Source organism: Staurois parvus, unplaced genomic scaffold (assembly GCF_062004578.1).
Source record: "Staurois parvus isolate SC_StPar_1 unplaced genomic scaffold, SC_StPar_1.0 ptg000075l, whole genome shotgun sequence".
Classification (NCBI taxonomy): domain Eukaryota; kingdom Metazoa; phylum Chordata; class Amphibia; order Anura; family Ranidae; genus Staurois; species Staurois parvus.
In genome coordinates, this window is record NW_028317871.1 from 2,465,464 (window position 1) to 2,490,137 (window position 24,674).

At 45.8% G+C, this 24,674-nt stretch overlaps 1 pseudogene; it reads right to left on the reverse strand.

The window, feature by feature from the left end:
* Positions 1 to 19,787: 19,787 nt before the first annotated feature.
* LOC149469311 (uncharacterized) lies at positions 19,788 to 21,332 on the reverse strand (annotated as a pseudogene).
* Positions 21,333 to 24,674: the final 3,342 nt, after the last annotated feature.

Consider the following 24,674-nt stretch of genomic DNA (forward strand, 5'->3'; position numbering starts at 1 on the left):
CCACAACGTTATTTTATTTATTATGGTGCCAGTTTTTAAAGGTAATTACAGCTTTTTTTTCTTCACTATAGCTCAGAGATTCAGCTGTCACTTTCCCCCCAGCTAAAAGAAAGAAAGGTTCCTTTTAGTTTATTTCCCCGAGTTCAAAGAAACAATGTTTCCTTTTAGTTTCTTAAAAGAAACAAAGTTTCCTTTAAATTCGGGAAGGTGACAGCTAATTCTGTGAGCTATAGTGAAGAAAAAAAAAGCAATTGTATTAAAAAATCAGCACCAACATACACTTTATATTGCAAAAAAAAAGTATAAAAAATTTGTAAACTGAGGCATTATTTTCAATGGATTTTCATTCATAAATCAAAAATTACGTTAACCAAGGCATTCGTAAACTGAGGTACACCTGTATATTATTGAGCCTTAACCACTTACCGCCCAGCCACTGTAGAAATACAGCGGCAGGGAGGCACTGGCAGGCAAAACCACGTTTTAAAACATGTGTTTTGTAAATAAACAGGGGGCGCGCGCGGCGCGCCGCCGCCCTATCTGTCCCGCCGATCACCGCCGTGGATGCCAGTAGCCGGGTCACAGCTGGTCCTTAGCGGCTGTTTCCTGGCGATCGGCGGTAAACAGTGACAGAGAGCACAGCTGCAGTAGCTGTGCTGTCACTTCCTTGTCAGCTCGAGGACGAGCTGATTGAGACAGAAGAGTTTTTCTCTCTCGATCAGCCTTGTCCCGTCCAGCACACACCCCCACCCCCTAGTAAAACACTCCCCTCACTCAGATAACCCTTCCCTGCAAAATAAAGTTAACCCCTTCCTCCCCAGTGCCATTAGTACAGTGTCAGTGTTTTTCTTTTTGCACTGATCACTGTATTTGTGTTTTTGGGGATGTCAGTGATCCCAAGTCAGTACCCCCCAATGTCAGAATACCCGCCGCAGTCCCGCCATAAGTCGCTGGTCGCTGCCATAAGTCACTGATCGCCGCCATAAGTCGCTGATCGACGCCATTATTAGTATAAAAAAAAAAACTAAAAATCCCAGTATCTTTCCCGCCATTTGTAATTGCTATAACTTTCACGTAAACCAATTAATTTACACGTATTGTTTTTTTTTTTTTTAGCAAAGACATGTCGCAGAATTCATTTTGGCAGAAATTTATGACTAAATTTGATTTTTGCATTTTTTTTACTGGACATGTTTTATAGCAAAAAGTCCAAAATATTGTTTTTTTTTTCCTCAAAATTGTCAGCCTTTTTTTTTATAGCGCAAAAAATAAAAACCGCACAGGCGATCAAATACCACCAAAAGAAAGCTCAATTTGTGGGGAAAAAAAGGATGTAAATTTCATTTATGTACCATATTGCATGACCGCGCAATTGTCCGTTAAACTAGCGCAGCGCTGTATAGCAGAAAAATGGCGTAAGTTGCAGTATTTATACCATAGTTTGTAGACGCTATAACTTCCACACAAAGCAATCAATATACACTCATTGGGATTTTTTGTACCAAAAACATGTAGCAGAATACATTTTGGTCTAAATTTATAACCAACTTTGAGTTTACTATATATTTTTTATAGCTGAAAGTAAAAAATATTGTTTTTCTTCAAAATTTTTGGCCTTTTTTTGTTTATAGCATGAAAAATAAAAAGCGCACAAATGATCAAATACCACCGAAAGAAAGCTCTATTTGTGTGGAAAAAAAGACGTAAATTTCGTTTGGGTGCATCATTGCATGACCACGCAATTATCAGTTGAATTAATGCAGCGCCGAGTAGCAAAAAGAGGCCTGGTCATTAAGGGGGGTAAATCCTCTAGAGCTCAAGTGGTTAAATATATGTCCTCGTATACCTCCCCAATTGGAACTGTTGAAATTTTGCTACAACATTAAATCTCCACAACGATTATCTCATAATTTGTAATTCACATTATTAATCATTTGTAAGCAGCGTTTAGGTGTTTCTAATACATTCATTTTCTTTGTGAATGCTAGTATATTTTTGGAAGCATAAATTCTCACCAGTATATATACTTCTGTCTGTACGGTCCTTTACATTGATCATGCACAGGGACTTCGACATGTCTGGCATATATCTTTTTACACTGAGCATGCGCAGCGACTTAGCCATTTGAGACATGTTTCTTGTTGCACTGAGCATGCCCAGGGACTTTGCCATTTCTGAGTTTGTGCCTTGTGTAACTTAGCATGCTCATGGACTTTGAATTTTGAGAGATATTACCAAAATGGTGGTCCAACAGCACTTTGTAAGCAACATCTAAAAATAATCTTCAGCCAATCTCCCTCAGCTGTCCACACACACCACACACCAAACCAGCGCTGCTGAAAAACGCAAACTTGAAATGAAAAGGAATACAACTGTTATGCTGTGTTACTAAATGAGATGTGTTGGGTACATGTATCGCAATCCCAAATGATCACAATATTATGATCCCTATAATGTGAATTAGAATGAGATCTTGTCCATGTTCCAGCTCCTTCAAGGCTGGGCCTTATGTGGATGTCAAACGATGGTGTGAGATAATGGTCTGGACTAATGATTGATTTGATATTGCTGGTTTGCACTCCACCCCTTTTGGGAAAAGTTTGTCAAGCCAAGAGCTGAGATTCCAAAGAAAAAGAGAATAAGAGAGCGTGAGGGAGGGGGAAGGGAGTGCACTATGGGCTAAATCACTAAATGGGCACAATTCACTACGCGGTATCTTACCGCATCCAAGTATGCGCGAGGATCCCGCACAGCATTTTTTATATAAAACATTTGCATTCCCTAAAAAATACTACTAAAATACGGCATGAGTTATTTTATCAAGTCATGTGGACTTTTATTAGTGAAAACCAATGCTGCGTTCATGTTTCAGCCATCAGCGAAGTTCCCCACTGACAGCTGAATATAAAAGAAAGAGTTGGCAGCAATTAAAAAAAAAAAAAATAAATAATAAAACAAAAAACGGCGTGGGGTCCCCTCTTCCATCCATACTAAGCCCTTCGGATCTGGTATGGATTTAGATGGGAAGCTTCGTGCTGAATTTTTAAAAGAAAATGGCATGGGGTTCCCCCCAAAATCCATACCAGACCCTTATCTGACTATGCAGCCCGGCAGGTCAGGAAAGGGGGGGGGCGAGACCCCCCCGGAACCATATCAGGCCACATGCCCTCAACATGGGGGGGTGCTTTGGGGCAGGGAGGCTGTCAATGATGTCACATGGGGAGGGTCACACGGGTGATGTCCCTGGCATGTTGCAGCTGTCAGAGGAGTTCCCCACTGACAGCTTAATATAAAAAGAATTTGCAGCAATTAAAAAGAAAACAAAACGGCGTATGGTCCGCCCTCCCAGCCAAACCAAGCCCTACAGGTCTGGTATGGATTTAGAGGGGAAGCCCCACACAAAATTTAAAAAGAAAATGGCGTGGGGTCCCCCGCAAAATCCATACCAGACCCTTATCTGAGCATGCAACCTGGCAGGTCAGGAAAGGGGGGATAAGTGAGCGCCCCCCTCCTGAACCATACCAGGCCACATGTCCTCAACATGGGAGGTGCTTTGGGGCACGGGGGCTCCCCTCCCCAAAGCACCTTGTCCCCATGTTAATGGGGGACAAGGGCCTCTTCCCCAAAACCCTGGTCTGTGGTTGTGGGGGTCTGCGGGCGGGGGGCTTATCAGAATCTTGCTAAAGGGGGCCCCCAATCCCGCCCCCCAAGTTGAATGAGTATGGGGTACATGGTACCCCTACACATTCACAAAAAAACAAAAAGTGTAGTGTGAAAAAAGACAGGAGTTAGTCTTTGACAAGTCCTTTATTAAAGAAGCTTTGGTGCATGAAGAGAACTATGATTTAATTGGTATTGCTGAATCTTGGCTTCATTCTTCACATGACTGGGCCATTAATAAAACTGGCTATGTTCTCTTTCGGAGAGACAGGGTAAAGAGGAAAGGTGGTGGTGTCTGTCTCTATGTGAGAAGTGACCTCAGAGCGAGTGTGAAAGAGGACCTAGTTGATGGAGAGTGTGATGAGGCTGAAGTATTATGAGTGGAACTTCACATGGGGTGCATATTACAAAGATACCGTATTTTTCGCTCCATAAGATGCACCTGACCATAAGACGCACCTAGGTTTTAGAGGCAGAAAACAGGAAAAAAAAATTCGGAACTAATGGACTGCAGACATAGTACAGGAGATGAACAGAGACTGCGGACACAGTACAGGAGATGACCAGAGACTGCGGACACAGTTCAGGGGATGACCAGAGACTGCGGCCACAGTACAGGAGATGACCAGAGACTGCGGACATAGTACAGGGGATGACCAGAGACTGCAGACACAGTACAGGAGATGACCAGAGACTGCGGACACAGTTCAGGGGATGACCAGAGACTGCGGCCACAGTACAGGAGATGACCAGAGACTGCGGACACAGTTCAGGGGATGACCAGAGACTGCGGACACAGTACAGGAGATGACCAGAGACTGCGGACACAGTTCAGGGGATGACCAGAGACTGCGGCCACAGTACAGGAGATGACCAGAGACTGCGGACATAGTACAGGAGATGACCAGAGACTGCGGACACAGTGCAGGAGATGACCAGAGACTGCGGACACAGTGCAGGGGATGACCAGAGACTGCGGACACAGTGCAGGGGATGACCAGAGACTGCGGACACAGTGCAGGGGATGACCAGAGACTGCGGACACGGTACAGGAGATGACAAGAGACTGCGGACACGGTACAGGGATGACAAGAGACTGCGGACACAGTACAGGAGATGACAAGAGACTGCGGACACAGTACAGGGATGACCAGAGACTGCGGACACAGTACAGGGGATGACCAGAGACTGCGGCCACAGTACAGGAGATGACCAGAGACTGTGGACATAGTACAGGAGATGACCAGAGACTGCGGACATAGTACAGGAGATGACCAGAGACTGCGGACACAGTACAGGAGATGACCAGAGACTGCGGACACGGTGCAGGGGATGACCAGAGACTGCGGACACGGTGCAGGGGATGACCAGAGACTGCGGACACGGTGCAGGGGATGACCAGAGACTGTGGACACGGTACAGGAGATGACTAGAGACTGCGGACACAGTGCAGGGGATGACCAGAGACTGCGGACACGGTGCAGGGGATGACCAGAGACTGCAGACACGGTACAGGAGATGACTAGAGACTGCGGACACGGTACAGGGATGACCAGAGACTGCGGACACAGTACAGGGATGACCAGAGACTGCAGACACAGTACAGGGATGACCAGAGACTGCGGACACAGTACAGGAGATGACCAGAGACTGCGGACAGCACAGGGATGACCAGAGACTGCGGACAGCACAGGGATGACCAGAGACTGTGGATAGTACAGGGGATGACTGCTGACCTTTGGGGAGGGGGGGAGCGGGTACCTGAATTTGACAGATACCCGCTCCCACTTCCGCGGAGTTGTTCTTTGACCTTACCTGTTCCTCTATCCAGCCGCGCGCTGTCTTCCCGGCTTCTGTAATGGCGCTCGGCATGACAGCCGGGTGCCCAGTGCGCATGAGCGAGAAGCACTTGCGCTTTGTGATTGGTCCGGCGGCTTCTGGGATCTGTCATGTGTCCCAGGTGCCGCCTTACCATTCACAAATAGCACCGCTTCCTGCGCATGCGCACTTGGCACCCGGCTGTCATGCCCACACTACAGAAGCCGGGAAGACCGCGCCGCTGGATAGAGGAACGGGTAAGATGAAAGAACAACTCCACGGAAGTGGGAGCGGGTACCTGTCAAATTCAGGTACCCGCTCCCCCTCCCTCCCCAAAGGTCAGCAGTCATCTCTATAAGGTCCCGCTGTAGAGCTGAGCGGCCGGCTCGGTATTCTGACACGGCGGCAGTGGAAATACCGGACCGGCCGCTCCATATTCGCTCCATAAGACGCACTGACATTTTCCCCCCTTTTTTGGGGGGAAAAAAGTGCGTCTTATGGTGCGAAAAATACGGTAATCATTGGAGTTTGTTATAGGCCTCCCAGTGTTAATGAGGAGGTGGAGACTCAGCTCCTTGCACAGATCGAAAGGGCTGCAAGGGCTGGGACAGTGATAATAATGGGGGATTTTAACTACCCGGAAATTGACTGGAGTAATGATACTGCAGGAACAGTTAAAGGGCAAACATTTTTAAACCTACTACAGGACACTTTTATGGTACAGTTCATACAGGCCCCTACTAGTTATGATGCTCTGCTGGACCTGGTAATCTCAAACCATACAGAGCTTATTACAAATGTCCATATAAAAAACATCTGGGTAGCAGTGACCATAACATGATTTAAGTCATTGTTAGCTGTAAACAGCAAGCACATAAGGGAAAAATATAAACGCTCAATTTTAATAGAGCTAATTTTCCAAGGCTGAGAGCTGCTCTCCAAGATTTAGACTGGGAGGGAATCTTGGCATCTATGAACACAACACAGAAATGGGAGTTCTTCAAAAAGACTGTATGTGAACACGCTGCAAAATATATTCCCATGGGCAACAAGTTTAAAAGGCTAAAAATCAAACCTATGTGGCTTAAGGACAAAGTTAAAAAGCTATAGAAAATAAGAAAAGAGCTTTTATTAAATATAAAAATGAAGGAATGCTATCATCGTTCAAACAGTACAAAGAATATGACAGAATATGCAAAAAGGAAATAAAGGCCGCAAAAAATGAAAATGAACGACAAATTGCAAAAGACAGCAGGACCAACCCCAAAAAATTCTTCAGATATATTAATAGTAAAAAGGTCAGGTCCGAGCATGTAGCAAGGTAAATAGTAAAAAGGTCAGGTCCGAGCATTATTACAAAATAATCTATAGTGGGTAACGGGACAAAGAGAAGGCAAATTTATTAAATACCTTCTTCAGTTCTGTGTATACAAAGGAGCTTGTCCATAATGGGCATGGTATTGACACAGCTCTAGATGATCTACATTGGCTCACAATTGGTATGATCCAAAAATATTTAGACAGAATAAAGGTGAATAAAGCACCTGGCCTAGATGGCATACACCCAAGGGTCCTTAAAGAATTGAGCTCTGTCATTTCAAAGCCATTGTTTCTAATTTTTAGGGACTCTTTAATGACTGGCATAGTACCACTGGATTGGCATAAGGCCAATGTGGTGCCAATATTTAAAAAGGGGTCAAAATCTTTACCAAGTAATTATAGACCTGTTAGTTTAACTTCTATAGTTAGGAAGATACTGGAGAGTTTAATAAAAGACCACATGGATGAGTTCTTGCTGGAACAAAATATTTTAAGCAACAGACAACATAGATTCATGAAAGACAGAAGTTGTCAAACAAATCTGATTTCTTTTTATGAGGAGATTAGCAAAACCTTGGACAGAAGGGTGGCGGTGGACGTGGGGAACTGGAGAAAGCACAGAGAAGGGCAACCAAGGGACATCACGTCATTTTCTACTTTTAATAAAGGACTTGTCAAAGACTGACTCCTGTCTTTTTTCACACTACACTTTTTTTTTTTGTGAATGTGTAGGGGTACCATGTACCCCATACTCATTCAACTAGGAAGGGCAGAGATCTAGGGGCCCCCTTGCTAAAGGGGCTTCCAGATTCTGATAAGCCCCCGCCCGCAGACCCTCACAACCACAGCCCAGGGTAGAAGTGCTTTGAGGAGGGAGCCCCCCTGCCCCAAAGCACCCCCCCATGTTGAGGTCATGCGGCCTGGTATGGTTCAGGAGGGGGGTGCTCCCTCGTCCCCCCCTTTTCTGATCTGCCAGCTGCATGCTCGGATAAGGGTCTGGTGTGGATTTTGGGGGACCCCATGCCATTTTTTTTAAGTTTTGGTGTGGGGTTTCCCTTCAAAATCCAAATCAGACCCGAAGGGCTTGGTATGGATGGGAGGGGGGACCCCATGCCATTTTCTTTTTTTATTTCTTAATTGCCGACCTTTATTTCTTTTTAGATTCAGCTGTCAGTGGGGAACCCACTGCTGGTGGCTCATAGTTTTGGAGGGACTCTGTGGCCCCATTCCTTACCAACCCATGACAGTACTGACAGGTAACAGTACATACTGCATGCCTGGACCACTACATAACTACCGCATGCCTTTAAAGATTTATTTTCTTTGTTGAACCCCTAAGGGCTGGTTCACACTGGATGCGATCAATTTGCAAATCACATGCCAAGTTGCACCTTATTGTCCGCTGACAGAGCGGTCATATCGGTGTGGTTCTGACTTGGTTGGAGCAGCACCAATTTCAAAAGTAGTACATGTACTACTTTTGTTGTGATTTGCATAGACATGTATGCTAGATGTTTTGCAAATCGCAAGGAAATCAGCATCTCAATTGATTTTGAAATCGTGCAACTTCACTGTAAGACGCACGGTTTCAAATTCGGCTTTGATGTGACTGGGGTGTAAGGTCTTTTTATGTTTGATTTCCCAAGTGTTTTTCTGATTTATGATAAATACCACATGCTAGCAAAAGTAAATTGACATTTTCAGTACCGCATGAGAGATGTGGTCATGTGAAGCTTTAGTGAATTGTGCCCATAGTGTCAATAAATTTTGCCATGGGGTTCCCCTTCACACCCCTGTTCAATTTTCTGTTGTATGCTAAACAGGTACTCTTGTTTTACTGTGACTTTATTTCTGGCTATGTTAATGGGCTTTGATTTGTGGGGCCTGTATACCAAAGGTTAACACAGGTGGGAAGAGGATTTGTGCCTGCTAATCAGGTGCAATCACTTTCTCAGACCAAATGAATGACAGTGTGGCCTTCATTGGGCGTGGGGGCCTTGTTTGTCATGCTCCAAATCCAACCTATGTTATATAAAGGGCTGCGGTAGCCAGAGTGGCTTGCCCTGATAATAGGCTAGGTTATTTTCAGCAAGTGCTTGCCTGTGGGGGGGAGAGATATTGTGCCGAATTGCCCCAGACCCAACTCATGCTGTGTTTTGATGTGGGCTGTAAATGTTTTGCATTTTGTCCTTCTAAAGTGTGTTTTGGTGTGTATTATTCTACAATAATCGTGTGTTTATGGTTTGGGAGCATATGATGATCTTTGCATTGTAATCCTAACAAATATCAATTGCTCTGCTGTTCCAAATCCACACTTGGCTATAATGTGCTTGCTTATTTAGACTGAAATGCAGTTTTAGGACAAACATAATCAGAAATGTATGTGTGGGTGATTTGGGGAGATGGGAGGTGTTTGTTTTTTTGGCACTTTATTATGTATTTTTGATCTGGGGCCATTCTATTTTAGCAACATCAATCCTGCTTCTTTTATTTTTTTTCCCACCAAGAAATTGAATGTACCTACTTGCTGCTGCTGTCAAAATAAATGTTGAATATGTATTGGATCAATAAACATTTGGACTATGTATTTGATTTTTTTTTTTCATGTTCTAGCACAGGCAAGGGCCTTGCATTACACAGTGTGGTGACGTTTTTGGAGCCTGGACTGGTCTATGCTGCTGGGGATGGTACTGCCATCTTGTGTCTAAAGAAGTACATTACTGGATGTTCATCATACCTGGTGCGGTTATGCACCTACTGAATGTGAGTGCCTTTCTTATGGTTTATTGGCAATAAAAGTTTTTAAAGGATAAAGCACTATGTTGAGCTTTTGTTTGTGAGGAATTACGGCTGACCCTTAGGTTATCTGGAGGGGGTATCCTGGGAGATATTATTCAGCAAGTTGATCTTCCATATGTTGAGTCCATATGTTTGGGACCAAAAGTGCAGTTAGACCAAAACATTGTATAATGTGAGGTCACAGTGCTGGAGGTGAGCAGATTTATGGTGGAGGATAGTTTGCACTGGAATCCTGTGACAGCAGCACACGGTGGTCATTCTCTCAAGGAGGGTCCACAGAAGAACACTTAATTGATTGGACTTTGGTTTATATAATTTTTTTGAGTATTTAATTTTTTGAAATCACTATCTGTTCTTTTGAGTTCACTGTCCTGTGTTTTTGGTTTTAGTTATATTCTATAGGAATTGTGCATTTTTGTTTAGGTATCGCAGCACTCTTTTACACCTACATTAGGACAATATGGCAATCCGCTTCTGTGCCCCCAGCCTGTTTGCTTTTTCCACCCTAACTGTAGAGGCTGACTATAACCAGCTACAAGCATGGTGTACAGCAAGCTGTCAAGGCTTGCCACCCTCCATACCAGCAGTGCAGAAGAGTAATTAATATGTTATTCCCCTGTCACCACTGAGTTAGGTGGTGCATGAATGAGTCAATTTCCATATCTGGCAACCCTGCTGTCAGAGATGAAAATTGTGTTACGTCTGGCTTGGTTTAGTGCCACAAATGGACACACATGTTTTAATAAAACATGCTCATGTTCTTTAACTGCTTCTCGGGCCACCCTATAGCAGATTTACTGCTACAGGGCAGCATGGGTACGCAAAATCATGTATATATATGTGATTTTGCAATATCAGGTAGGGGCACGTGCGTGCCCTATCCACGATGCCATTCGCATCTGCGGCTTTCAATCATCGGGTCCTGGCTGGTGATTACTCGCTGGCGCCTGGTGATTGCCGAGCATCTCCGACGGTGAGAACTGTATGTAAACAATACAGTTCTCCTCCCTGTCAGCTCGTGCACACTGCTTTGGATGGATATGCACATTAGTACAGTATCAGTGCTTTTTTTTAGCACTGATCACTGTACAGGTGTCACTGGGGATGTCAGTGACATCAAGTCAGTTCCCCCCCAGTGTCAGAATGCTCGCCGCAGTCCAGCTAGAAGTTGCTTACTGCTGCCATTACTAGTAAAAATAAAAAAGCAAAGAAAATATTTCAGTATCTATACCGCCATTTAGATGCACTTTCACGTAAACCAATTAATTTACATGTATTGGGATTTTTTTTTTTTTTAGCAAAGACATGTAGCAGAATACATTTTGGCCTAAATATATGATGAAATTTGATGTTTTACATTTTTCTACTGGACATGTTTAATAGCAAAAAGTCAATTTTTTTTTGCAAAAGTGTCAGGCTTTTTTTTATAGTGAAAAATAAAAAAGCACAGGTGCTCAAATAACATTGAAAGAAAGCTCAATTTGTGGGGAAAAAAGGACATAAATTTCATTTGGGTGCAGCATTGTCAGTTAGAGTAATGCAGTGCCGTAATGCAAAAAATGGCCTGGTTAGGAAGGAGGGTAAATCCTCAAAAGGGCAAGTGGTCAAGGCTGTGCTGACAACACATTCATCTTTTACGAGTATTGTGTGTCCTTCGGAAGGACCTGTGGCTTTTCACATTTTTACGTCACATCTTTTAGAGCCGTGTTTGTCATATTCTAGTCCACATGGGTTGCATCATATACAAATGAATTTCCATTACACCACCCTAAAGACTGGGTCCCAACACTAGTCAGCTAAAGAACTACTGCTTACCCAGTTAGTGAAAGGTAGCATTCCATTATAGCCATCCATATTGGGGTTCCCCAGGGCGCTGAGTCTATGCCCCAGCCTGCTTGTTCACCAGGGCCCCTGATGGTGGGGATGGACTTGCAGCAGGCTGGGACCAGGTCGGGCCCCCCAGGTACACCCAGCTGAGGTGGAGGAGACCGCTAGCAGGAGCAGGGTACAACGGGAGAAGACACAGGGAATCCAAATGGCAAGCCGAGGTCAGGACAGGCGGAAAACAAGCAAGGTCAGGGAACAAAGCCGGGGTCGGAGACAACATAGGCATCAAACAGCAGAACCACACGGAGCTCCAACAACTAAGATGTTGCTCAGGCAAAGTGGCCTAGTCTGAGCACATCTTATACAGACAGGCAGACAAGGAGGCAGGACAGGAAGTGATGGAAGGGAAAGAAATAAAACCCAGAGAACAGCTGACAACGCCCATAGAAGAGCACAGACAAACATGAGAAGGGATCATAAACAGGACTGCAGCAAGAGAGGTAAGAACACAAACTAAACTGTAGTCTAACTTGTGACAGTACCCCCCTCCCCCTTACGAGGTCTCCCCACTCTTTTAGGGCCAGGCTTAAGGGGAAACTTCTAATGACAAAATTCCACCAGACGGGGTGCAGAAACATCAGTAGAAGGAATCCAACACCTCTCCTCAGGACCATATCCCTTCCAGTCAATTAGATACAAGAGCTTCCCTCTGATGAATTTAGAATCCAAAAATTAAAAGCAATAGGATTAACCTGGCAAAGGATGGTAAAAGGACCAATGAAATGAGGAGCAAATTTCATAGAGGGTACTTGTAGACAGATACTCTTAGTAGAGAGCCAAACCTTGTCACCCGGGAAAAATGTGGGACTCACCCAGAGATGACAATCTGCAGCTACTTTGTACTTGGAAGCTGACAGATGTAAGTTCTTGGAAACATTTGCCTCAGAAGGAGTAAGTATAGGAGAACATACGACAGGAAACTGGGCTGGAGCAGACACCAATAACCAGGATGAAGGGTCTGGTGACGAGGCGTGAAGGTTTTGATTTGTACAGTGGGCAAGACAGGCTGTGCAGAACAGGAACCTGGGGTAATACAAGGAACAGAGGGCACTGTAGGGTTTATGGGGGCAGGACAGGGGACAGAAGGCACTGTAGGGTGTAGGGGGGCAAGACAGGGGACAGAGGGTACAGTAGCTACTAATGTGGAAACCACGGCTGGGTCCAAAGCAGCTGAAGGGAGTTTTGGAGTCTCAGCATGCAGGGCACATGAATCTGGGAAACTCAGATTGTACAGAAGTCACAGATGTTGGGACCTCCACCTAGCCAGAAGGTAGTGACATAGGAGCTCTGAGCTGCAAAGTATGTAAAGGGACCGAAAGTTTGGGCAGCAAAGAGGGTAAGGAACTAGAGGTGGACAGCACCGGAAGGGGGCCCGCAATAGGAGTAGGCAGGGGAGCAGCTTTACTACAAGAAACATCTTGTAAGCTCTGGCAATGTTGAGGGAGCATCAGAGAGGTGGTGGCCTCAGCCATGGGTACAGTGAGAGGTGGGAGCACCTTAGGGAGACAAGACTGATTGCATTTTGGCCCCCAAGACAATACTTGGCCAGAGTTCCAGTCAAGATTGGGTGAGTATTTCTGCAACCATGGAAGTTCAAGAATGATGGGGCTAGAAGACTTAGGGAGGATCAGGAAGGAGATTTCCTCACAATGAAGAGCGCCAGCATGCATAGTTATGGAGGTGGTTCGGAAGCGTAGAGGTCCTAAGGCCAAGGTAGAACCATCAACTGGAGATACTGATTGGGGTGTCATCAAGGGGACAAGAGGAATGCCCAATTCAGTGGCCAAAGATTGCTCAATGAAGTTCCCGGCTGCCCAAGAGTCCACATAAGCAGAAACCTGGTACGAGTTCAGGGCCCAATGAATGGAGACAGGTATGATAAATCGAGGGAAGGTGGCAGAATTCAGGTTCTGGTGTAGATCACCTCCCTCAGAGGGACTTAAACCCGAGTTTCCCAGGTGGACAGAACATGACTTAATTAGATCACCTTCAGCCCCACAGTAAAGGCATAGACCAAATTTTAGGCGACGCGATCGCTCTTGTGGAGTAAGGTGTGTTTGGCCTAGCTGCATGGACTCTTCAGATGTCAGTACAGTTGCAGAGGTAAGTTGATCAGGGACTTTCTGGAAAACAGGAGCAAAAGAACCCACTGGAGAGTGACGTGGATGAGCCCTTTCCAGATCTTGCTCCTGGAAGCGGATATCGATTTGGATGCTAAGAGCAATCAAGTCATCCAGGGTGGTGGGTATGGTTCGTCCAGCTAGTTCATCCTTAATACGGTCTGCTAGAACCTTCCAAAAGGTTGCAGAGAGGGCCTCATTATTCCATGCCAGTTCCGAAGCTAAGGTGCGAAACTGAACTGCATATTGTCCAATAGTCCTGCTACCTTGATAAAGCCGAAGAAGAGCTCCTGCGGCAGATGAAGTCCTGCCGGGCACATCGAAGGTTTTGCGGAAAGCGTGCAGGAAGGCTGAAAATAGTTGGATCTTGTCGCTCCCACAGTGGCGAGGCCCAAGCCAGGGCTTCACCAGAAAGGAGGGAAATCATATACACCACCTTGGAATGGTCAGTAGAAAAATGGTGGGCTGCTAGCTCGAAGTGAATTGAGCACTGATTGATGAAGCCCCGACAAGCTTTGGGATCAGATCGCAGCCCTCAGGTACACTCAGCTGAGGTGGAGGAGACCACTAGCGGGAGCAGGGTATAACGGGAGAAGACACAGGGAATCCAAATGGGAAGCCGAGGTCAGGACAGGCAGAAAACAAGCAAGCTCAGGGGACAAAGCTGGGGTCGGTACACAAGTAGACAACATAGGAATCAAACAGCAGAACCACACGGGAGCTCCAACAACTAAGAAGTCACTCAGGCAAAGTGGCTTAGTCTGGGCACATCTTATATAGATAGGCAGACAAGGAGGCGGGACAGGAAGTGATGGAAGGGAAGGAAATAAAACCCAGAGGACAGCAGACGATGCCCATAGAAGAGCACAGACAAACATGAGAAGGGATCAGAAACAGGACTGCAGCAAGAAAGGTAAGAACAAACGAAACTGCAGTCTAACTTGTGACAAAGACTATACGCCAGTTTAATCAGAGAATACACAATCACATCTATTACTCCTCGAATGCTAAAATGCTTACCCCTATCAGCCGCCATTTGGGATATCATAAATTTGATTCCACTCAGGCCAAGTTTACTGTATTAGAAGTAGTAAGTAGAGACCCACGCGGAGGAAATTGGGATCAAAAGATATTGTGCAAAGAAACCATGTGGATTGAATGTCTTAATGCAGTACATCCACCAGGCCTTAATGAGATAATATCATATAAACCATTCCTCTAAAGATTAGGGAATTAGAGGTAGTACTAGCTGTTGTACGACCCTTGGCCCGTGTGGCTCCTAATATGGATTGGGTTTAGGAACACTAACATTACGAATACCTCAATCCCTCAAATAAGTATTCTCTTTTTAAACAATCCCCCACTTTTTGGAAGATGCTCATCATCCTCACTATACTGTTGTAACTATAACCAGGCTGTAACCTATGTCTTGTATATGTCGATTTATTTTGTGCTATTTTGGTATCCCTTTATGGTTATATAAATTTATATATATATATATATATATATATATATTTCTTAATGTTTGTTCTATCTGTGCACCATGCTCTTGTGGTCCCTTTTAGTCTCCGGGAGTTGGACCTGCAGTTGCTCCCTTGGACCTCTTGTGGGTGGGAGGCCTGTCCCCTCTGGGCCTGGTGTGCAGCTGGGTGGCCACGGGATGTCCTGCCCAGTCCCTGGGGTGGTGCACCCACGGTTTCTGGGGGTGGGTCCTCCAATCCTTCCCCCTATGTGCACGCGTGGCACATGTGTTGGTGTGTCGCGCCTGTGCATCACAGATGGCTGGGCGCGGTAACGTCACACACTCCGGCGTGGGTGCACTGCAACCAGTGTGCTTTATAGTCCGCAGACTAATACACGATCTCTGCTATTCTTGTTAGGGTGTTTGCCCTGGAGGACGTTTCTATCATTGGCTCTCTGACTCAGCGCTGTTGTACTCAATTCCCGGTAAGACACTGCCATTGATGGATGAATTTGTACTATCCTGACAAGTCAGTGATGAGTAATATATTATACATATATCATATGGCCTGTTTTTCCCTTTCTAGGCCCACTGGCCAATCTTTTGCCAGGATGTGGTCTACCATTACCAATGGGATTGGGCTACACTTTCTATATATTTTCCACGGTTCAGCTTTGGATGCTTGTGAGTAATCAGTCACAATAATGTAGTTATAATGTTATAAAAGGACATCATAAGCCAGCCTTGGAATTCTCTGGCCACCTGGTAGTGTAATCTAACTGTCATGTTAAATAGCACAAGTCTAGGGGTGATCTTTGCAAGAGTATATAACACAAAAGCAAGACCCCCACTTTCTCTTCTCTAGACCTCTTGATCACTGAGCATAATGGGAATGTAAGGTTGTCTGCGTAACATATCGTCATTGTTCTTTCTTCCTTTTTTCTGTAACTTCCTTTCCTGTAGTTGTCTCTATGTATTGGTAACATTTTGTATTTACAGTGTAATATCACTACTTTTAAAATTATACCAACTACATTATAATTTGTGAGATTTAATTAATAGCACGCTTCTTTTCTGAGTAAATAAATTAGATCTTAATTGTTTGCACAGTTGTTATCATTTGGTATTAACTTTACTGGTAATAGCTACATCAGGATTGGCTAGATTCTTACATAGACAAAATGTTGTAATCACTTATTATATTTATCATCAAGCGAATAAGTGAGGTGGCATAAACGCAGCAAACTAGAAATTTTGAGCTGAGGTCCAGATGCGGAAACATTTTTTGACACCTTTACAGTGTCAGATCACCAAAATAGACCACAAAATCTGTAGAAACAAAACAGGATTTACCTTGTAGCGTCATTTGAATTTTGTTAATGGAGGTTCAGCTACAGAAACTGAGTGAGGCATCTTTAAAAGCACTGAAGCAGCAGAATTGATAACAAACTTTAGGAAAGATTTACACTGAAGAAAGGAAAATAGATACTGCTGAAAAAAATAGATGGCCTAATGCACATCACCAATCCCAACTGTACTCATGGCCACATAACAGCTCCCCAAGATATCATCAGCTATATAAGGAATGGGATGGGGATAGTGGTGACATCATTTACCAATAATGGCTCCTTTGGTTATGTGGCGAGGATTCCCAGTGCTGCCAGCAGTTCCTAGGGACTCCTCCTTAGCAACTAATAACAGTGGAAAATGGTCATTATAGAATTGGTAGTAATATAGCTTCTGTATATGATGTTTGGCTCCAACTGAAGAGGCAAAAGTTCAGAATGAGCCATCACCTAATCCTTGTTAGCTATTTATATTCCATCCAATGGCATGCACTCCCCTATTCATTAAAACATATATATGCACAATTCCAGCATTCTCATTTTTTGTTTACATTCAGCTGCTATCTGGGAATCTTCTAGCTGGCAGATGAATGGGGCCAGGGTTGCATTGGTGATTGCTAGGAGGCTGGTGGCCACTGGCTTCCTAGCAAGTAGGAGCCCTGAGCAGGAAGCTGTCACATATCACATTGGTAGTAACACTGTTTACTCAATGTATGACTTCGTGCAACAGCTGCAGATTTGGCCTGGCAAGCTGGAGACCACCCTATTTATTTTGCCTGTTCACTGAGCAACCAAAGTTCACAACAAAATCTACTGGCTACCTGAGGATGTTTTATGCACTTCTGTTTAGAAAAAGAAGTGCAAAAATAAATGTCCAACATTTTGCAATGTACAGGTGCAGTAAAGTGGCTAAAAAGGAAATAATAAGTTTAAGTACAAACCCATTACTGTTAATACTTAGACTATGACCTAAATTGTCAGCAAAAGTAAGAGTGCAGTTTATCACAAAAAAAATTTCCTTTACTAAAAAACTATTTGTAATCAGCATGCAGGCAATGTATCACTATAAAAGAGATCATTATGGCACCTAATCTGTTGAAAAGCTTAGGTTTCTTTACAATCAAATCAGTAGTTTAGTATGTTCATATGCAAAAATAGATACTTTATCTGTTTAATTTAATATAGCAAGTCATTTAAGTGTTTGTGTTCTCCTGGTGGAACAGTGTGCTAAAAGCAGATAAGACTAAGTGCTTGCATGTATTAAGATCTAGTAAACACAGTAGAACTAAACATCCATACTGGAGACAAGTGTATGAATGCTTATTTATCAAGATGTGTGCATTACCAAAGTCAAAAGTAAGACATTTTTTTATGTTTGCATTCATGAAGCTAATGCAATGTTTATGAGAAAAAAAGAGGTAAAATAAGGCTTCTGTAATTATATGCCATGTTGAAAAAAAGGTGGCACGAATGAACACTATATAAAGAACAAAGTAGAAATAAACATTCATGAAAACATTGCAAATGTTACAAATTTTTGGACAGCTCTAACATAATCTAAAGTGATATTGAAAAAAATAATAAACATTTTATACTTACCTGCTCTGTGCAATGGTTTTGCACACAGCTGTCCCGATCCTTTTCTTCTGAAGTCTGCCTCTGGCTCCTCCCCCTTTCAATGACCCCCCTCAACAAGCTGCTTGCTGGGGAGTACTCGTTCAGGCTTGACATACACAGTGTGGCTCAGCCCCACATCCTGTTAACTTGCCATTGGATTTGACTAACAGTGGGAGCCAATGGTCCAGTCAGGAGAGAGAGAGCAGTGCTGCTGCTCTTGTGCAAAACGCTGGACCAAAATTAGGCTCAGGTATGTAATTAGGGGGCTGGGGGGGGTGCTGCATTTAAAAGGTTTTTTTACCTTAATGCAGAAAATGCATTAAAGGTAAATACTTTCACCCTTTACAGCCACTCTTGTGATTTTTTGTTTTACTGAGCTTCAAAAAAAAAAAAAACCAGAGTTAGACTTACCGGTAACTCCTTTTCTGCAAGTCTTCCAGGACAGCCATCTGAGACCTAGAGCTCCACCCTCCGGATCAGGAAACACACCATCCCCCATGCCTTTAAAAGGCGGGCCTCTGGGCCTCACATCCAGTTATTAAAAGAGAACTAGCGGAAGCCACTGAAAGACACAAATATAGGTAAATACATTTCCATGCAGTCAACCTTAACACTCTCGGTTGCACATTAGAAGGGTGGGAATTACCGGTTGTCCTGGAAGACTCGCAGAAAAGGAGTTACCGGTAAGTCTAACTCTGGTTTTCTCCCTATGTCTTCCAGGACAGCCATCTGAGATGATAAACGAGAACTTACCCCCTTAGGGTGGGTCCACCGCCTGGAGGACCTCGCGTCCGAACGCCTGTTCCTTATCTGACAGGATATCCAAGCGATAATGCTTCACAAAGGTAGAAAACCTCGACCAAGTGGCTGCCTTACAGATTTCCTCCGGCGAAGCCCCGGCTCTCTCCGCCCAGGACGCTGCCAAGGATCTAGTTGAGTGGGCTTTAACAAAAGGAGGCGGAATCCCCAAGACCTTGTAAGATTCCCCAATTGCCAGCCTAATCCACCTGCCTATCGTGGCTTTAGATGCTGCCAACCCCCTTCTCTGCCCTGAAAACAAAACAAAAAGGGAATCCGACTTCCTAAATTCCCTGGACCTATCTAAATAAATTATAAGACTCCTCTTTACATCCAGCAAACCTAGCCTTTCTTCCTCTTTACCTTCAGAGGAAGAACAAAAGGTTGGCAGAACAATATCCTGCGACCTGTGAAAAGAGGAGGATACTTTAGGAAGGAATCCCGGATCAGTCCTAAGCACAACCCTGTCCTTAAGAATGGTCAAGTAAGGCTCCCTAATAGAGAGCGCTTGTAGCTCACTCACCCTACGGGCCGATGTGATTGCTACCAAAAAAACTATTTTTAAGGTTAAAAACTTGAAAGCTGACTCCTCTAAAGGCTCAAAAGGTTCTCGGACCAAAGCCCTTAGAACCAGGGACAGATCCCAACTCGGACAACCTCCCACCTTAGCAGGCCTAGCCCTGGAGAGAGATCTGAAAAAATCAACTACGAAGGGATTTTGTTGCAAAGAGCACTGCAAAAAAATACTCAAAGCAGAAGCCTGTACTTTCAAGGTGCTGATCGAGAGTCCCCTATCGGCCCCCTCCTGAAAAAAATCCAAAACCATCGGAATGTCCAGGGGCCCTGGTCAGTCCGAACACCACGTGGTAAATCTTTTCCAGACCTTTGACTAAATGGCTCTGGTTACTGGCTTGCGACAGCTCACCAAAGTCTTTACTACCTGATCAGAGAACCCCCTGGCTATGAGGATCTGTTCCTCAAGAACCAGGCCGTCAACCGTAACGCCTTGACTCGCGGATGCAAAAGCGGACCCTGCGCAATCAGATCTGCCCTTTCCGGCAAGGGATACGGGCAAGCTGAAGCCAGCCTGTTCAGTAGGGAAAACCATGGCCTTCTCGGCCAAAAAGGTGCGATCAAGAGTAGATCCGACCTTTCCCCTAAAAATTTTTGCAGGACCGCCGGAATCAGTCTGATTGGAGGGAACGCATAGGCCAGCTTGAAATCCCAAGCGGTCGACAGAGTGTCTATCCCCAAGCTCTGCTCTCGCGAGTTTAGGGAAAAGAACTGGTCGACCCTCCTGTTCTCCCGGAACGCAAAAAGATCCACCTCCGGTTTCCCCCACCTGGACACCAACTCCTGAAATACCTCTTGGTTGAGTGACCAATCGTCGTGGGAGAGTGGCCGTCGGCTCAGGAAATCTGCAAGCAAATTCTGAGAACCCTTTAAGTGTACCGCCGAAATTGATCACAGATTCTGTTCTGCCCAGGTCAGAATATCGCCTGCGATCCTCTGCAGCGAAGGACTCCTTGTCCCCCCCTGTTTGTTCACATAAGCTACTGTTGCCATGTTGTCTGAACGAACCTGCACATGAAGGCCTTTCAAGCCTGCCTGAAAAACCTCCAAGGCTTTCCAAACCGCCAACAGCTCCCGTTGATTTGAGGGCTTTAAGGAGTCCTCCCGGGACCACCTCCCCTGGGCCGTTCTCCCTTGTAGATGAGCTCCCCAACCAAAACTGCTGGCGTCTGTGGTTACAATGAGTGGATCCAATGGCCTCCAATCCAGACCCCTGGTTAAGTTTCTCTCCTTTCGCCACCACCACAGAGATCTCTTGACTCTGGACGGAAGCCGGACCAGCCGCTCCAGATCTGAGACATTTCCGTCCCATTCCTTCAACAAGAAGGCCTGGAGCGGTCTTTGGTGAAATCTCGCCCATGGAACCGCCGGAAAGCAGGATGTCATAAGACCCACCGCCCCTGCGACTTCCCTCACCGAAACAGGCAGGTTGCACTGCAACCCTAACAACACCCGATTCATCTTCTCAATCTTTTCTCGTGGCAGAAAATTTTTTCCCTCTACAGAAGAGATCTCGTACCCTAGGTAAACCACCCTCTGTGCGGGTATAAGAGATGACTTTTCCCTGTTGAGGAGCCAGCCCAGACCCTGCAGGAGATTCTGGGCTACTCCCAGGTGCTCGAGCAACTGTTGCCAAGACCCGGGAACCAAAAGCAAGTCGTCCAGGTAAGGAACCACCAGGACTGATCTCAGCCTCAGGGGAACCACAGCTTCTGCTAAAACCTTTGTAAAGATCCTGGGAACCGATGCTAGACCGAAGGGCAAGGCCCGAAACTGCCAATGGAAAGTCTGCGACCCTATCCTTATGGCCAACCTCAGGAACTTCTGACTTGTCTGATGGATGGGAATGTGAAAGTAAGCATCTCTCAAGTCCACTGTGGCCATGAAGCACCCCCGGAACAGGATATTCTTTACAGAATAAATTGATTCCATTCTGAAGCGTTTGTATTTTAGGGCCTGATTTAGAGAGCGTAGATTCAGGATTAACCTGAATTTTCCTGAAGGCTTTCCCTCCACAAAGACGTGTGAGTAACACCCTGAACCCTGCTCGTTCTGAGGAACCTGCACCAGAACTCTCTGGTCCACCAATTCCCCTATAAGACCGCATAACGCCTGAGACTTCCTGCGGTCCCTGGGAAGATCGGTAACCAAGAACCTGCTTGGAGGGTAGTCCTCGAACTCTATCCTGTAGCCTCCCTGAATCAGGCTCCAAATGAAGGGGCTCGGGGATATAGAAGCCCACTGAGGGAGAAAGGACCCCAACCTTCCCCCTACCGGGCCATCCAAGTCATTGGGGCTTGGAGGATCCCTGAGGAGGATTGAATAATATCCCTCCCCGGCCTCTGTTTTTATGCCCTGTCCAATGCTTTTTTGGCTGAACTTCTCTATTCGGAAGCACTTGGGTTCTAGGCCGAAAGGTTTTCCTAGGAAAGACCTTTTTTCTACTCTCTGGGAAGGCCTTTTTCCTATCTGCCGTAGCTCAAGAGCCTCCTCCAGGCCTGGGCCAAAAAGGTTATCACCCAAAAATGGCAATGCGCATAAACGTAACTTAGACGCTGAATCCCCTGCCCAGGTCTTTAACCACAAAGCTCGCCTAGCGAAGTTAACCAGGGCTGAAGACCTGGCCGCGAGCTTGACTGACTCTGCCGAGGCGTCCGCCAAAAACCCTGCTGCTTTCAGAAGCAACGGTAGCGACTTTAGAATCTGCTGCCTCGAGGTTCCTGCCGCTAGGTGATTCTGTAGTTGGGCTAACCAACACTCCAAATTTCTGGCCACGCAAGTCGCCGACAGAGCTGGCTTCAAACTGACCGAAGAGGATTCCCAGGTTCTTCGCAACAAAACTTCCCCCCTCTTGTCCATAGGGTCCTTTAAGGCCCCCATGTCCTCAAAGGCCAGATCCGTCCTTTTTGAAATCCTGGACAAAGGGGCGTCCAACTTTGGAACTTTATTCCAGGGCTGCGAGGGATCCTCATCAAAGGGGAATCTCCTCTTTAGGGCACCGGAAAAGAAGGGCCTCCTCTCTGGGCTTTCCCACTCCTGTCTGATAGTCTCAACCAAGGAACTATGGACTGGAAAAACTCTGGCTTTTTTAGCATGAAGCCCTTGATACATGAGATCATGCTTTGACAAGGTGACTTCTTCCTCCTCGATCTCCAGAGTCTCATAAATTGCTTTCAAAAGCTCATCCACCTCCTCTAGGGCCAATCTATACTTAGAGCCTGAAGAGGTGGGGGCTTCCTCATCCTCGGACCCTGAACCTAACTGGGAGGACGCCCGAGATCGAGGAACATCTTCCTCTGTCTCCTCTTCCGGAACTACCTGCCGGGAGGGTACTATCCCCAACGCAGACTGCGAACCTATCTCCAAAGGAGACTGAACCCTATCAAGAAGGGACCGAAACGCCTGAAAAGTTGCTGACATATCCTCCTTAATAGAGGACAAAACTTTATGGCATGTCGTAAAAGATTCGTCTCTAACAAGACTATCAATGCAGTTGCGGCATAAAGGCTTCTCATATCCTGCGCCTAACTTGGCCGCACATAGGGCACATCTCCTCTTTGGGGCCTGTACCGGGGTCCTGTCCTGTGTTTTAGTCTAAAAAAGAAAAAACAAAACTAGGCACCTGAGAGGAACAATATCCCAGGACCCCCACTGCACCCAGTGATGGGGAAAAAACTGCAGCGTGCCTTAACACCCACAACCTTGGTGACTTAAGGGACCTCCTAAAACCCCCCCCCCAGGGATATAGCATAAAGGGGAGCCTCCCCAAGCTTACCTGGGAGGAGCCGGTATCGGGACCGGGGTCAGCCTGCGAAGGACCAGCTTCCATTGTCCCGCTGGCGTGGAGACAGCGCCGCCGCTCCGCACGCCCACCGGCTTTTAATTCCCCTGGTGGTGCCTGCGCCTCTGGAGATCGGAGCCACGTCTCCGGCGCCCGGCGCTGACGTCACTGGAGGACTTCCGGCCTGTGAAGCGCATCCGCCCTACTACTTCCGGTTCCTGGAACGCAAGGCCGCGCCCAACTGGAAGTCCCGCCTCTCCCCTGCACATTCAACTGAATGCCAGGTCAGAGGAGAGGAAACGATCGGGGCAAGCCCCAGTGACTCGAGGCAGCGCCGGTTACCCACCTGGGCCTGAAGGACACCACCAGATGCCAGCCCCACCACGTGGAAGGCACCGGGGACAGAGGTACAGACCGCACAACACCCTTCCAGGCCAGCCTTCCTGAGGGTGCGAGGATCACCTTGGCTCCTACAGCGTGCATCCTTCCGGCTCAGGAAACACTAAAAACTGGATGTGAGGCCCGGAGGCCCACCTTTTAAAGGCATGGGGGATGGTGTGTTTCCTGATCCGGAGGGAGGAGCTCTAGGTCTCCTAGATGGCTGTCCTGGAAGACGTAGGGAGAATAAAAACATAAAACAGTAGAAGCGTTGCTATTTATTATTGTAAAAGCAGTCAAGCTGCATTTACAATATTAACTACTTGCCAACCAGCCACAGTACATATACTGTGGCAGGGCGGCACCGCTGCTCAAAATCACGTATATATACATGATTTCGCATTTTGCAGCTGCGGGTGTCAATCACGGGGTCCCGGCCGGTGATTACCCGCCGAAGCCCGGCGATTACTGGCAAACACTGACAGAGAACGTCTGCATTGTTTTCAATGCAGCTCTTCTCCCTGTCAGTTTGAGCACACTGATCCGGATCACTGAGCTGAGCCTTCCGGATCAGTGTGCTTACAGTGAAGCACACCCCCCCCTGCCCACTGGTGAAGCACTCCCCTCACACAGTTAACCCTTTGATTGCCTCCGAATGTTAACCCCTTCCTCCCCAGTGCCATTAGTACAGTGCCAGTGTTTTTTTTTGCACTGATAACTGTATTGGTGTCACTGGGGAAGTCAGTGACCCCAAGTCAGTTCCCCCCCACTGTCAGCATGTCCGCCGCAGTCCTGCCATAAGTCACTGATCGCCGCCATTATTAGTATATATAAAAAAAAAAATCCCAGTATCTATGCCTCCATTTGTAGATGCTATAACTTTCACGTAAACCAATTAATTTACACATATTGGGATTTTTTTTAGCAAAGACATGGAGCAGAATACATCTTGGCCTAAATGTATCATGAAATTAGATTTTTAAACTTTTTTACTGGACATGCTTTATAGCAAAAAGTCCAAAATATTGTTTTTTTCTCAAAATTATCGGTCATTTTTTTTATAGCGCATAAAGTTAAAAAACGCACAGGTGATCAAATACCACTGAAAGAAAACC